We start from the raw sequence: 13,407 nt of genomic DNA on the forward strand, positions 1-13,407 counted from the left end.
TTAAAATTAAAGATACTTGTAAGAAAATAAATAAAAGAAAATTTTTTGAAAAAGATATGATTTTAAAATTTTAAAGATTGAAACTTTCTTAACAAGAAAACACCAAACTTAAAATTTTTCAATCAAAATAATAAACTAAGACAAGTAATTCGAAAATAATATAAAAAAAAAGAAAAAGATTTTGAAAATTTTTATAAAAGATTTTCGAAAAATATATAAAGAAAATTCAAAAAGAATTTGTTTTGAAAAATATTTAAAAAGATAAATTTTTAAAATTGAAATTTTGACTTGTCTAACAAGAAACTACCAAATTAAAAAATTTTTGACTAAGTCAACCTAAGGAATTCGAAAATGATGAGTAAATAAAGGAAAAGATATTTTTTTGAATTTAATGAGGAAAGAGAAAAATATTAAAATGACACCAAACTTAAAATTTTTAGATCAAAACAAAGAAAACAAACAAGAAAACTTTGAATGTCAAGATGAACACCAAGAACAAATTTTGAAAAATTTTAAGGAAATAAGGACACAAAAAAACACCAAACTTAAAAATTTTTATACTTTGGACACTAATAATTAAAAAATGCACAAGAAAAACAAGGAAAGACACCAAACAAGAAAAACTAAAGATCAAACAAGGAAAATAAACAAGAACAACTTGAAGATCAAGAAAAAACAAGGAACATAAAACTCGAAAATATGAAGAATAAATAGAACATACAATTCGAAAAAATGAAGGAAAATAAAAAATATGCAAATGACAACAAACTTAAAATATGAAATTAAACTCAAATAGAATATTAAAAAAAATTTTGAAAAAAAAATCTAGAAAAAGAAAACAAGGATTTTAAAATTTTAAATAGAACAATAATAGAAGACTCAAAGAAAAATTAAAGATTAATAAAGAAAAATAAGATTTTTGAAAAGAAAATAAAAGACTCAAATTTAGTGACTCTAAACCAACAAAAATAAATTATTCCTAATCTAAGCAACAAGATGAACCGTCAGTTGTCCAAACTCGAACAATCCCTGGCAACAGCGCCAAAAATTTGGTGCACGGAATTGTGATCACACTTTTCACAACTCTGGTACAACTAACCAACAAGTGCAATGGGTCGTCCAAGTAATACCTTACGTGAGTAAGGGTCGATCCCACAGAGATTGCCGGCTTGAAGCAAGCTATGGTTATCATGTAACTCTTAGTCAGAAGATTAGTGATAAAGATGATTTTGTTTGTAAAAAGTAAAAGAGCATGAAATGAATGATACTTGTTATTCAATAATGGAGAACAGGTTGAGGTTTCAGAGATGCTCTGTCTTTTGAATCTTTGATTTCCTACTGTCTACTTCTCTAAACACGCATGGCTCATCCTATGGCAAGCTATATGTTGGTGGATCACCGTTGTCAATGGCTACCATCCGTCCTCTCAGTAAAAATGGTCCAGCTACGGTTTCTGTACGGCTAATCAACTGTCAGATCTCTTGTCTCGGATGAAAAATACCAGGCATAGCTACTGCACGGCTAATCATCTTTCGGTTCTCACTTGTGTCGGAATAGGATCTCTCTATCTTTTTGCACACTGTCACTACGCCCAACATTCGTGAGTTTGAAGCTCGTCATAGTCATCCCGTCCCAGATCCTACTCGGAATACCACAGACAATGTTTAGATTTTCCGGATCTCAGGAATGCTGCCGATTGGTTCTAGCTTTTACCATGAAGGTTCTGATCTCACAAATTTGAATGCTCTGTTGTCAGGAGAAGCAAGTCAAACTCGTGGATTAGAAACCCAAGAGATACACACTCAAGCTTTCGCTTAATAACTACGTTGAGCTCAGATAGAACGGAAATGGTTGTCAAGCACACGTTCATAAGTTTGGGAATGATGATGAGTGTCACGGATCATCACATTCTTCTTATTGAAGTACGAGTGAGTATCTTAGAACAGAAGCAAGCGTGATTGAATAGAAAACAATAGTAATTGCATTAATCCATTGAAACACAGCAGAGCTCCTCACTCCCACCTATGGGGTTTAGAGACTCATGTCGTAGAGATACAATACGAGATGTAAAAATGTCATGAGTTACAAAATGAATCCCTAAAAGTAGTTTTAATACTAAACTAGTAACCTAGGTTTACAGAAAATGAGTAAATAAGTGCAGATAGTGCAGAAATTTACTTCTGGGGCCCACTTGGTGAGTGTTTGGGCTGAGCTTTGAACCTTTCACCTGCATAGGCTATTCTTGGAGATAAACGCCAGCTTGGGTGCCAGTTTGGGCGTTTAACTCCAACTCTGGTGCCAGTTCTGGCGTTTTACGCTAAAAAATGGTCTCTGGCTGGCGTTTAACACCAGTTTGAGCCATCAAATCTCGGGAAAAGTATGGACTATTATACATTTCTGGAAATCCCATGAGGTTAGCTTTCCAGCCCAATTGAGAGCGCGCCAATTGGATTTTTGTTGCTCTAGAAAAATGCGTCTGAGTACAGGGAGGTCAGAATCTAACAGCATCTGCAGTCCTTTCTCAGCCTGTGAATTAGATTTTTGCTCAGGTCCTTCAATTTCAGCCAGAAAATACCTGAAATTACAAAAAAAATACACAAACTCATAGTAAAGTCCAGAAATATGATTTTTGAATAAAAATTAATAAAAATATAATAAAAAGCGAATAAAACATGCTAAAAACTATATGAAAACACTACCAAAAAGCGTATAAAATATTCGCTCATTAGTCATGCGTACGTGTCGTCTGGCTTTTTCTTCCCATGCGTACGTGTCTGTCACGCGTACGTGTCGCCTGGACGACCTCATTTTCACGCGTGCGCGTCTATCATGCGTGCGCGTCGATGTGTACACTCCAAATCCTTGTTTTTTCATGAATTCTCCACTTTTCATGCTTTTCTCTTCATTCCTTTGATCCATTCCTAGCCCTTTTCAACCTGAATTCACTAACAAACACATCAAGGCATCTAGTGAAATCAAAGTGAATTAAAATTACCAATTTAAGGGCCTAAAAAGCATGTTTTTATACTTAAGCACAAATTAAAGGAGAATTACAAAACTATGTTGTTTCATTGAATGAATGTGAGAAAAAGTGATAAAATCCCCAAAATTAAGCACCAGATAAACCACAAAATTTGGATTTATCAGGATCGTAACCTCCCACCATCTCACTGGGGGCGATTTTACGATACCAGGAAGAACAAAAAAGGGGATCCTTACCTTCCACCATCTCTCTGGGGTCGCACTTTTGAGAAAGAGAACTAAAGGTAAAACAATCATTCACATTCACATTTTCGTTTCCAGCCATAAATTACAATTTATCATAGCCATTTGACTTAAAATCACAATTCATAATCAGCCTTAAACCATCATCACACAAAGCCATTCGGCTCATATCATATACAAAGCCATTCGGCTCATTTCATATACACAGCACTCCACCATCCTCCTCAACAACTCAAAACCTCATCATCAGTCATAACTTCTCATTATATCCCCTTTCTTCATCCACAAGTTACTCCCCTCTAGCTCACTCTCAATCACTAGGTATTTCATATTGATCTAAGGTTTAAAGGATGAAATTGGGGGTTTATAAGCATGAAACAACATCCCAGAAGGTTACAAGCTTGTTGGAAAAGTGAAATACTTGAAAACTAAAGCTTTATAAAAGAACAGTGTTGTGTGCGTACGCACAGGGGCGCACACCCAGAAGTATTTTTAGAAAGTGTGCGTGCGCACGGGCTTGTGCATACGCACAGAAAGCAAAATCTCCATTGTCGAGTGTGCGCACAAGCTGTGCTAGCGCCATCAACAGAATGGCATTCCCAACGTGTGTGTGCACACAAGGCTGTGCGTACGCATAGCTTGCAATCCTTCGTTGGTAGAGTGTGCGCACAGGGTGTGCTAGCGCTCCCATCAGCAGCCATGTCCCCGTGTATGCGTACGCACAAGGCTATGCATGCGCACAGGTCCAAAATTTCACGGGGAGTGCTTGCGCACACAAACCAGAAATCATAAATTCTACAGAATTTGCAGAATTTAGATTTTTTGCTCAAACTTCCAGATCATATCTCCTTCGTCAAAAATCACATTTCCACCAAATTTAAACCATTTTGTAGCTTATGAAATTATCTTTCTTTTGATATAAAAATCATCAAATTCCGAAAACAATAGCTCAAGATATGATCTGTTGAAGTTCATCAAAAATTTATTTTTACCAAAACTCATAAACTCCCAATTTTTAAAACATACACTTCCAAACCCTTTTAAAACCAACCAGTACATTACCATTTCAACCTCAACCATATTTCCAACTTCCATATTAATTTCGCAACACATCAATTCTCTTTTTCATCAATTTTAACTCAATAATCCAAGTTCACAATCCACAATATACATCATCCAACACCAACCTTCCATTTTGATCAACTCCACCACCAAAATTTCTAATTCCACAATGATCAACATACAAGACCAAATATCCATATCAAGCACAAATTTCAACTTTAATTCAACCTTCATATATACCAAGTATCATCATCATATGAAACTCACATACATCATAAATCAAGAACTTCAATCATACCCTCCAAAAAGCAATAATCACATAATCATACAACAATTCCAACAACCAATCAACCATCACCACAAATTCAACTCCTATCCTATGGGTCACTAGCCTAAGTTTTCACAACCACATTATATTTTAGATAAAAGAAACCGAAACCATATCTTGGCCAATTTCTCGTTCAACCCAGAACACTCCCAATTTCACTTTTTCCTCAATTTTCAAGGTCCTAACACCTCCAAGGTTAGATTTCCAGCTTGCAACTCCACTTACAAGCTTCCAAAATTTCCAACAAGCTTCAACAAGCATCAACAACCAATTTTTCCCAAGCTATATACATTAATTACCACAAATCAATACCTAAGGTTCATCAAAATCACAATTTCACAAGGTAAAGAGTTTTCTTACCTTTTTTGATACTGTTTGGGGAACAAACCACCAATAGCCCAACCTTAAGTATCACCTAAACCATCAAAACACAAAAATTCTTTCAAAATCATCACCCATATTTTCGGACTTTTAGGGCCGAAGAAAGAAGATGAAAATTCGAATTCTTACCAACAAAGGTAGATAGAACTGACAGGCTCGGCAAGTGCTTCACGTAGCCACTGACGGCATGCGAATCGGAGCACCAGAGCTCAAGTTATAATGAGGTGAATAGTGTTTGTGAAACCATCTCCTCTCTACCTCTCATTCACGTTGCTTCAGCCCTTTTGTGCTGAAAGTGAGTGAATTGGTCACTTAAGTAACCTTTTATATGTTGGGCTTGGGCTCAACTTGGGCCCGGTCCAACCCATTAGCATTTTTGGCCCGTTTGGCTCAAAATTGGGCCAAACCTTTAAAATTAGTATCCGGTTTTCAATTCTAAATATTTTTCTATGGTTTCCTACTGGTTTTTATTATTCTCACATAGTACCGGATAGACTTAAGGCAGTACTGCCGATTAATTTACCGTTATGCATTTTTACAAAATTTTCTGAAGAAAATTACATTTTCAAACTCAGAAAAATCTACTGAGTCCAAATATCATATTTAAATTTTCCAATTAATATTCTAAAATTTCGAACCTATTTCGGGCAATTAAATTATTATTATTTTATGTTAATTAATCGGTTAATTAATTTACGATTCTTACATAGACCATTATATATTTCTGGAAAACTCTGGAAGTTAGCTTTCCAACTCCATTAAGAGCGCGTCAATTGGACCTATGTAGCTCCAGAAATGCTCATATGAATGCATGGAGGTTAGGATCTGACAGCATCTACACTCCTTTCTTTGCTTCAGAATCAGACTTTGGCCAAACTTGCCAAATTCACCTAAAAATTACCTAAAATCATAAGAAAAACATAAAAGCTCAAACTAGCATCCAAAATGTGAATTTTGTAGTAAAACCTACTAAAACATAGTAAAACTCAATAAAATATACTAAAAACACTAAGAAAATAATATAAAAAAGCGTATAAAATATCCGCTCATCAGAACACCAATCTTAAACTGTTGCTTGTCCTCAAGCAACCAAGAAAAAAGTAGGATTAAAAAGAAGAGAAAAATACATTAAGTCTCAAAGTTGTCAATGAAGCTCGGTTCCAAACATTGAATGGGACTATTAGCTTTTTACTTCTGAATAGTTTTGGCATCTCACTTTCCTTTGAAGCTCAGAAATGTTGGCATCCCTTGGAACTAGAATCCGGATGATATTATTGGCTCTATTCTTTTAGCTTTTTTTTATTCTTGAACACAACTTCTTTTGGTGCTTTGCACCTTTTGAGCCTAGTCGTGACTCTAAGCGTTTTATTTTCCCGTATTACCACCAGATACATAAACGCCACAAGCACTTAACTAGGTGAACCCTTTGGATTCGGATTTAGCTTTGCTTAAAGTCTCATACAGTGGTGCCCAGAGTTCATAAGCATACTCTTAACTTTGGGATCACAACTTTAACTGCTCAGTCTCAAACTTTTTACTTGACCCCTTCACACCACAAGTATTTAGTTAGGGATAGCAGCTCATTTGAACTTTTTAGACCAATTTTGACCCTCCTAACCATTGATGCTCAAAGCCTTGGATCCCTGTTAATTCATACATTCAGAAGATAAATACGAGGCCACTACATCAAAATATTTAAGATAACTTATGATATAACTCGAAAATTATGTATCTCATTATTCTTTTTCAAATTAATTTTTCTTTTAAGCTTGATGAATATAAAATGGATATCCTATAACCAAAACGAAACAAACGAAAAACAAAACTAGAAAATAACAAAATACTATATATGATCATGCACTATAAATAGAAAACAGACAATAAGATAAAGTACAATAGAAAACATAAAGTAACATAAGAAAGGGGGATAATGGAACGTGACCACCTCAGTATGGCGGCTACTGCTTCCTCTGGTGAATCCACCGGAGCGTTTGAGATCCTCTATGTCTCGCCCCCGATCTCAGTTGTTCCTCCATCATAATCCTCTGATCATTCATCATTTGGTGAAGGATGGTGGACTTCTCTTGGTGCACTATTCTCAGCTGATCCACGCTTGAACTCAGCTCTCCTATTGAGGTATTTAGTTTATCTCAATAGTCTCGTGGAGGAAAGTACATCGCTTGAAGCATCTCAGGAATTTCTGGTGGAGGCGGCTACACAGGCTCTTGATGTAGTCCGTGTGCAGGCTCTCTAATATGTTGGTGCACAAAATTGTGATCATCAATGGCGCCATCAACATGGTACGCTCAATTGCAATCTCAACTCTTTATCACAACTCGCACAACTAACCAGCAAGTGCACTGGGTCGTCCAAGTAATAAACCTTACACGAGTAAGGGTCGATCCCATGGAGATTGTTGGTATGAAGCAAGCTATGGTCATCATGTAAATCTCAGTCAGGCAGATTCAAATGGTTGTGGATTATATATGAATAAAGCATAAAGTAAAGATAGAGATACTTATGTAATTTATTGGTGAGAACTTCAGATAAGCGAATCGAGATGCTTTGTCCCTTCTGTCTCTCTGCTTTCCTACTGTCTTCATCCAATCCTTCTTACTCCTTTCCATGGCAAGCTGTATGTTGGGCATCACCGTTGTCAGTGGCTACAATCCCGTCCTCTCAGTGAAAATGTTCAACGCACCCTGTCACGGCACGGCTAATCATCTGTCAGTTCTCAATCAGGTTGGAATAGAATCCATTGATTCTTTTGCGTCTGTCACTAATGCCCAGCCTTCAGGAGTTTGAAGCTCGTCACAGTCATTCAATCATTGAATCCTACCCAAAATACCACAGACAAGGTTTAGACCTTTCGGATTCTCTTGAATGCCGCCATCAATTCTAGCTTATACCACGAAGATTCCGATTAAGGGATCCAAGAGATAAACATTCAAGCCTTGTTTGCTTGTAGAACAGAAGTGGTTGTCAGGCACTCGTTCATAAGTGAGAATGATGATGAGTGTCACATAATCATCACATTCATCATGTTCTTGGGTGCAAATGAATATCTTAGAACAAGAATAAGCTGAATTGAATAGAAGAACAATAGTAATTGTATTAATACTCGAGGTACAGCAGAGCTCCACACCTTAATCTATGGTGTGTAGAAACTCCACCGTTGAAAATACATAAGTGATAATAGTGATCATTGGCTTCGGCCCCAGAGAGGGAACCAGAAGAACCAAGATGAAAATACAATAGTAAAAGGTCCTATTTGTAGAGAACTAGTAGCCTAGGGTTTACAAAAATGAGTAAATTACCTAAAAATCTACTTTCGGGCCCACTTGGTGTGTGCTTGGGCTGAGCATTGAAGCTTTCATGTGTAGAGACTTTTCTTGGAGTTAAACGCCAGCTTTTGTGCCAGTTTGGCCGTTTAACTCCCATTCTTGTGCCAGTTCCGGCGTTTAACGCCGGGCAGTTTTGAGCTGATTTGGAACGCCAGTTTGGGCCATCAAATCTCGGGCAAAGTATGGACTATTAAATATTGCTGGAAAGCCCAGGATGTCTACTTCCAACGCCGTTAAGAGCGCGCCAATTGGGCTTCTGTAGCTCCAGAAAATCCACTTCGAGTGCAGGGAGGTCAGAATCCAACAGCATCTACAGTCCTTTTTCAGCCTCTGAATCAGATTTTTGCTCAGGTCCCTCTATTCAAGATTGTGACTCAGCTTTGCTAGAGTCCCCAATTAGAGGTGTCCAGGGTTCTTAAGCACACTCTTTTTGCCTTGGATCACAAATTTATTCTTTTTCTTTCTTTTTTTTTCGTTTTTCTCCTTTTTTTTGTATTCACTGCTTTTTCTTGCTTCAAGAATCATTTTTATGATTTTTCAGATCCTCAGTAATATGTCTCCTTTTTCATCATTCTTTCAAGAGCCAACATTCATGAACAACAAATTCAAAAGACATATGCACTGTTCAAGCATACATTCAGAAAACAAAAGTATTGCCACCACATCAGTATAATTAATCTGTTATAAAATTCAAAGTTCATGCAATTCTTTTCTTTTTCAATTAAGAACATTTTTCATTTAAGAAAGGTGATGGATTCATAGGACATTCATAACTTTAAGGCATAGACACTAAGACACTAATGATCACAAGACATAAACATAGATAAACATAAGCATGAAAATTCGAAAAACAGGAAAATAAGGAACAAGGAGATTAAAGAACGGGTCCACCTCAGTGATGGCGGCTTGTTCTTCCTCTTGAAGATCTTATGGAGTGCTTGAGCTCCTCAATGTCTCTTCCTTGCCTTTGTTGCTCCTCTCTCATGATTCTTTGATCTTCTCTAATTTCATGGAGGATGATGGAATGTTCTTGGTGCTCTACCCTTAGTTGTCCCATGTTGGAACTCAATTCTCCTAGGGAGGTGTTGATTTGCTCCCAATAGTTTTGTGGAGAAAAGTGCATCCCTTGAGGTATCTCAGGGATTTCATGATGAGTGGGATCTCTTGTTTGCTCCATCCTATTCTTAGTGATGGGCTTGTCCTCATCAATGAGGGTGTCTCCCTCAATGTTAATTCCAACTGACTAACAGAGGTGACAAATGAGATGAGGAAAGGCTAACCTTGCCAAGGTAGAGGACTTGTCTGCCACCTTATAAAGTTCTTGGGCTATAACCTCATGAACTTCTACTTCCTCTCAAATCATGATGCTATGAATCATGATGGCCCGGTCTATAGTAACTTCGGACCGGTTGCTAGTGGGAATGATTGAGCGTTGGATAAACTCCAACCATCCCCTAGCCACGGGCTTGAGGTCATGCCTTCTTAGTTGAACCGGCTTCCCTCTTGAATCTCTCTTCCATTGAGCGCCCTCTTCACAAATGTCTATGAGAACTTGGTCCAACCTTTGATCAACGTTGACCCTTCTAGTGTAAGGGTGTTCATCTCCTTGCATCATGGGCAAGTTGAATGCCAACCTTACATTTTCCGGACCAAAATCTAAGCATTTCCCCCGAACCATTGTATGCCAATTCTTTGGGTCCGGGTTCACACTTTGATCATGGTTCTTGGTGATCCATGCATTGGCATAGAACTCTTGAACCATTAAGATTCTGACTTGTTGAATGGGGTTGGTAAGAACTTCCCAACCTCTTCTTCGAATCTCATGTCGGATCTCCGGGTATTCACTCTTTTTGAGTTTGAAAGGGACCTCGGGGATCACCTTCTTCATGGCCACAACTTCATAGAAGTGGTCTTGATGCACCCTTGAGATGAATCTCTCCATCTCCCATGACTCGGAGGTGGAAGCTTTTGCCTTTCCTTTCCTCTTTCTAGAGGTTTCTCCGGCCTTGGATGCCATAAATGGTTATGGAAAAACAAAAAGCAATGCTTTTACCACACCAAACTTAAAAGGTTTGCTCGTCCTCGAGCAAAAGAAGAAAGAAGAGAGTAGAAGAAGAAGAAAGAAAGGAGATGGAGATGGCTTTGTGGTTTGGCCAAAGGGAGAGAAGTAGTGTTTAGGTTGTGTAAAAAGGAGGTGGTAAAGATGGGTTTATATAGGAGTGGAGAGAGTGGTAAGGTTCGGCTATGAGAGGGTGGGTTTAGGAGGGAAAGTGGTTTGAATTTGAATGGTGAGGTAGGTGGGGTTTTATGAAGGATGGATGTGAGTGGTGAAGAGAAAGATGGGATTTGATAGGTGAGGGGTTTTTGGGGAAGAGGTGTTGAGGTGATTGGTGAATGGGTGAAGAAGAAAGAGAGTGGTGGTGGGGTAGGTGGGGATCCTGTGGGGTCCACAGATCCTGAGGTGTCAAGGAAAAGTCATCCCTGCACCAAGTGGTGAGCAAAATTGCTCTTCATGCCAATTCTGGCGTTAAACGCCGGGCTGGTGCCCATTTCTGGCATTTAACACCAGCTTGTTGTCCTTTCCTGGCGTTTAACGCCAGTCTGGTGCCCCTTTCTGGAGTTAAACGCCCAGAATGGTGCCAGACTGGGCGTTAAACGCCCATTTGCTGCCCTTACTGGCGTTTAAACGCCAGCAAGGTCTTCCTCCAGGGTGTGCTATTTTTCTTTCTGTTTTTCATTCTGTTTTTGCTTTTTCAATTGATTTTGTGACTTCCCATGATCATCAACCTACAGGAAACATAAAATAACAAAGGAAAATTAGATAAATATAACATTGGGTTGCCTCCCAACAAGCGCTTCTTTAATGTCAGTAGCTTGACAGTGGGCTCTCATGGAGCCTCACAGATACTCAGAGCAATGTTGGAACCTCCCAACACCAAACTTAGAGTTTGAATGTGGGAGTTCAACAGCAAACTTAGAATTTGGTTGTGGCCTCCCAACACCAAACTTAGAGTTTGACTGTGGGGGCTCTGTTTGACTCTGTTTTGAGAGAAGCTCTTCATGCTTCCTCTCCATGGTGACAGAGGGATATCCTTGAGCCTTAAACACAAAGGATTCTTCATTCACTTGAATGATCAATTCTCCTCTATCCACATCAATCACAGCCTTTGCTGTGGCTAGAAAGGGTCTGCCAAGGATGATGGATTCATCCATGCACTTCCCAGTTTCTAGGACTATGAAATCAGCAGGGATGTAATGGTCTTCAATCTTTACCAGAACATCCTCTACAAGCCCATAAGCTTGTTTTCTTGAATTGTCTGTCATCTCTAGTGAGATTCTTGCAGCTTGCACCTCAAAGATCCCTAGCTTCTCCATTACAGAGAGAGACATGAGGTTTATGCTTGACCCAAGGTCACACAGAGCCTTCTTAAAGTTCATGGTGCCTATGGCACAAGGTATTGAGAACTTCCCAGGATCTTGTCTCTTTTGAGGTAATCTCTGCCTAGTCAAGTCATCCAGTTCTTTGGTGAGCAAAGGGGGTTCATCCTCCCAAGTCTCATTACCAAATAACTTGTCATTTAGCTTCATGATTGCTCCAAGGTATTTAGCAACTTGCTCTTCAGTGACATACTCATCCTCTTCAGAGGAAGAATACTCATCAGAGCTCATGAATGGCAGAAGTAAATCCAATGGAATCTCTATGGTCTCTGTGTGAGCCTCAGATTCCCATTGTTCCTCATTAGGGAACTCATTGGAGGCCAGTGGACGTCCATTGAGGTCTTCCTCAGTGGCGATCACTGCCTCTTCCTCCTCTCTAAGTTCGGCCATGTGGGTCATGTTAATCGCCTTGCATTCTCCTTTTGGATTCTCTTCTGTATTGCTTGGAAGAGTACTAGATGGGAGTTCAGTAATTTTCTTGCTCAGCTGTCCCACTTGTGCCTCCAAGTTTCTAATGGAAGACCTTGTTTCAGTCATGAAACTTTGAGTGGTTTTGATTAGATCAGAGACCATGGTTGCTAAGTCAGAATGGCTCTTCTTAGAATTCTCTGTCTATTGCTGAGAAGATGATGGAAAAGGCTTGCCATTGCTAAACCTGTTTCTTCCACCATTATTTTTGTTGAAACCTTGTTGAGGTCTCTGTTGATCCTTCCATGAGAGATTTGGATGATTTCTCCATGAAGAATTATAGGTGTTTCCATAGGGTTCTCCCATGTAATTCACCTCTTCCATTGAAGGGTTCTCAAGATCATAAGCTTCTTCTTCAGATGAAGCGTCCTTAGTACTGCCTGGTTCAGCTTGCGTTCCAGATAGACTTTGAGAAATCATATTGACTTGTTGAGTCAATATTTTGTTCTGAGCCAATATGGCATTCAGAGTATCAATCTCAAGAACTCCTTTCTTCTGATTTGTCCCATTGTTCACAGGATTCCTTTCAGAAGTGTACATGAATTGGTTATTTGCAACCATTTCAATGAGTTCTTGAGCTTCTGTAGGCGTCTTCTTCAGATGAAGAGATCCTCCAGCAGAGCTGTCTAATGACATCTTGGACAGCTCAGACAGACCATCATAGAAGATACCTATGATGCTCCATTCAGAAAGCATGTCAGAGGGACACTTTCTGATCAATTGTTTGTATCGTTCCCAAGCTTCATAGAGGGATTCACCTTCCTTCTGTCTGAAGGTTTGGACTTCCACTCTAAGCTTACTCAATTTTTGAGGTGGAAAGAACTTTGCCAATAAGGCATTGACTAGCTTTTCCCAAGAGTTCATGCTTTCTTTAGGTTGTGAGTCCAACCATATCCTAGCTCTGTCTCTTACAGCAAAAGGGAATAGCATAAGTCTGTAGACCTCAGGGTCAACCCCATTAGTCTTGACAGATTTGCAAGAATTCAGCTAAAAACTGATGAGGATCTTCCAATGGAAGTCCATGGAACTTGCAATTCTGTTGCATCAGAGAAACTAATTGAGGCTTAAGCTCAAAGTTGTTTGCTCCAATGGCAGGGATAGAGATGCTTCTCCCATAGAAGTCGGGAGTAGGTGCAGTAAAGTCACCCAGCACCTTCCTTG

The 13,407-nt window shown here is 38.8% G+C and overlaps 1 non-coding gene across 1 annotated transcript; it reads left to right on the forward strand.

The window, feature by feature from the left end:
* The first annotated feature begins 12,936 nt into the window (after window positions 1-12,936).
* On the forward strand, window positions 12,937-13,044 carry LOC112704740 (small nucleolar RNA R71). The gene has a single exon (XR_003155349.1). It is a non-coding gene; the product is annotated as a small nucleolar RNA R71 (small nucleolar RNA).
* Window positions 13,045-13,407: the final 363 nt, after the last annotated feature.

Source organism: Arachis hypogaea, chromosome 7 (genome assembly GCF_003086295.3).
Source record: "Arachis hypogaea cultivar Tifrunner chromosome 7, arahy.Tifrunner.gnm2.J5K5, whole genome shotgun sequence".
In the NCBI taxonomy this organism is placed as follows: Eukaryota; Viridiplantae; Streptophyta; class Magnoliopsida; order Fabales; family Fabaceae; genus Arachis; species Arachis hypogaea.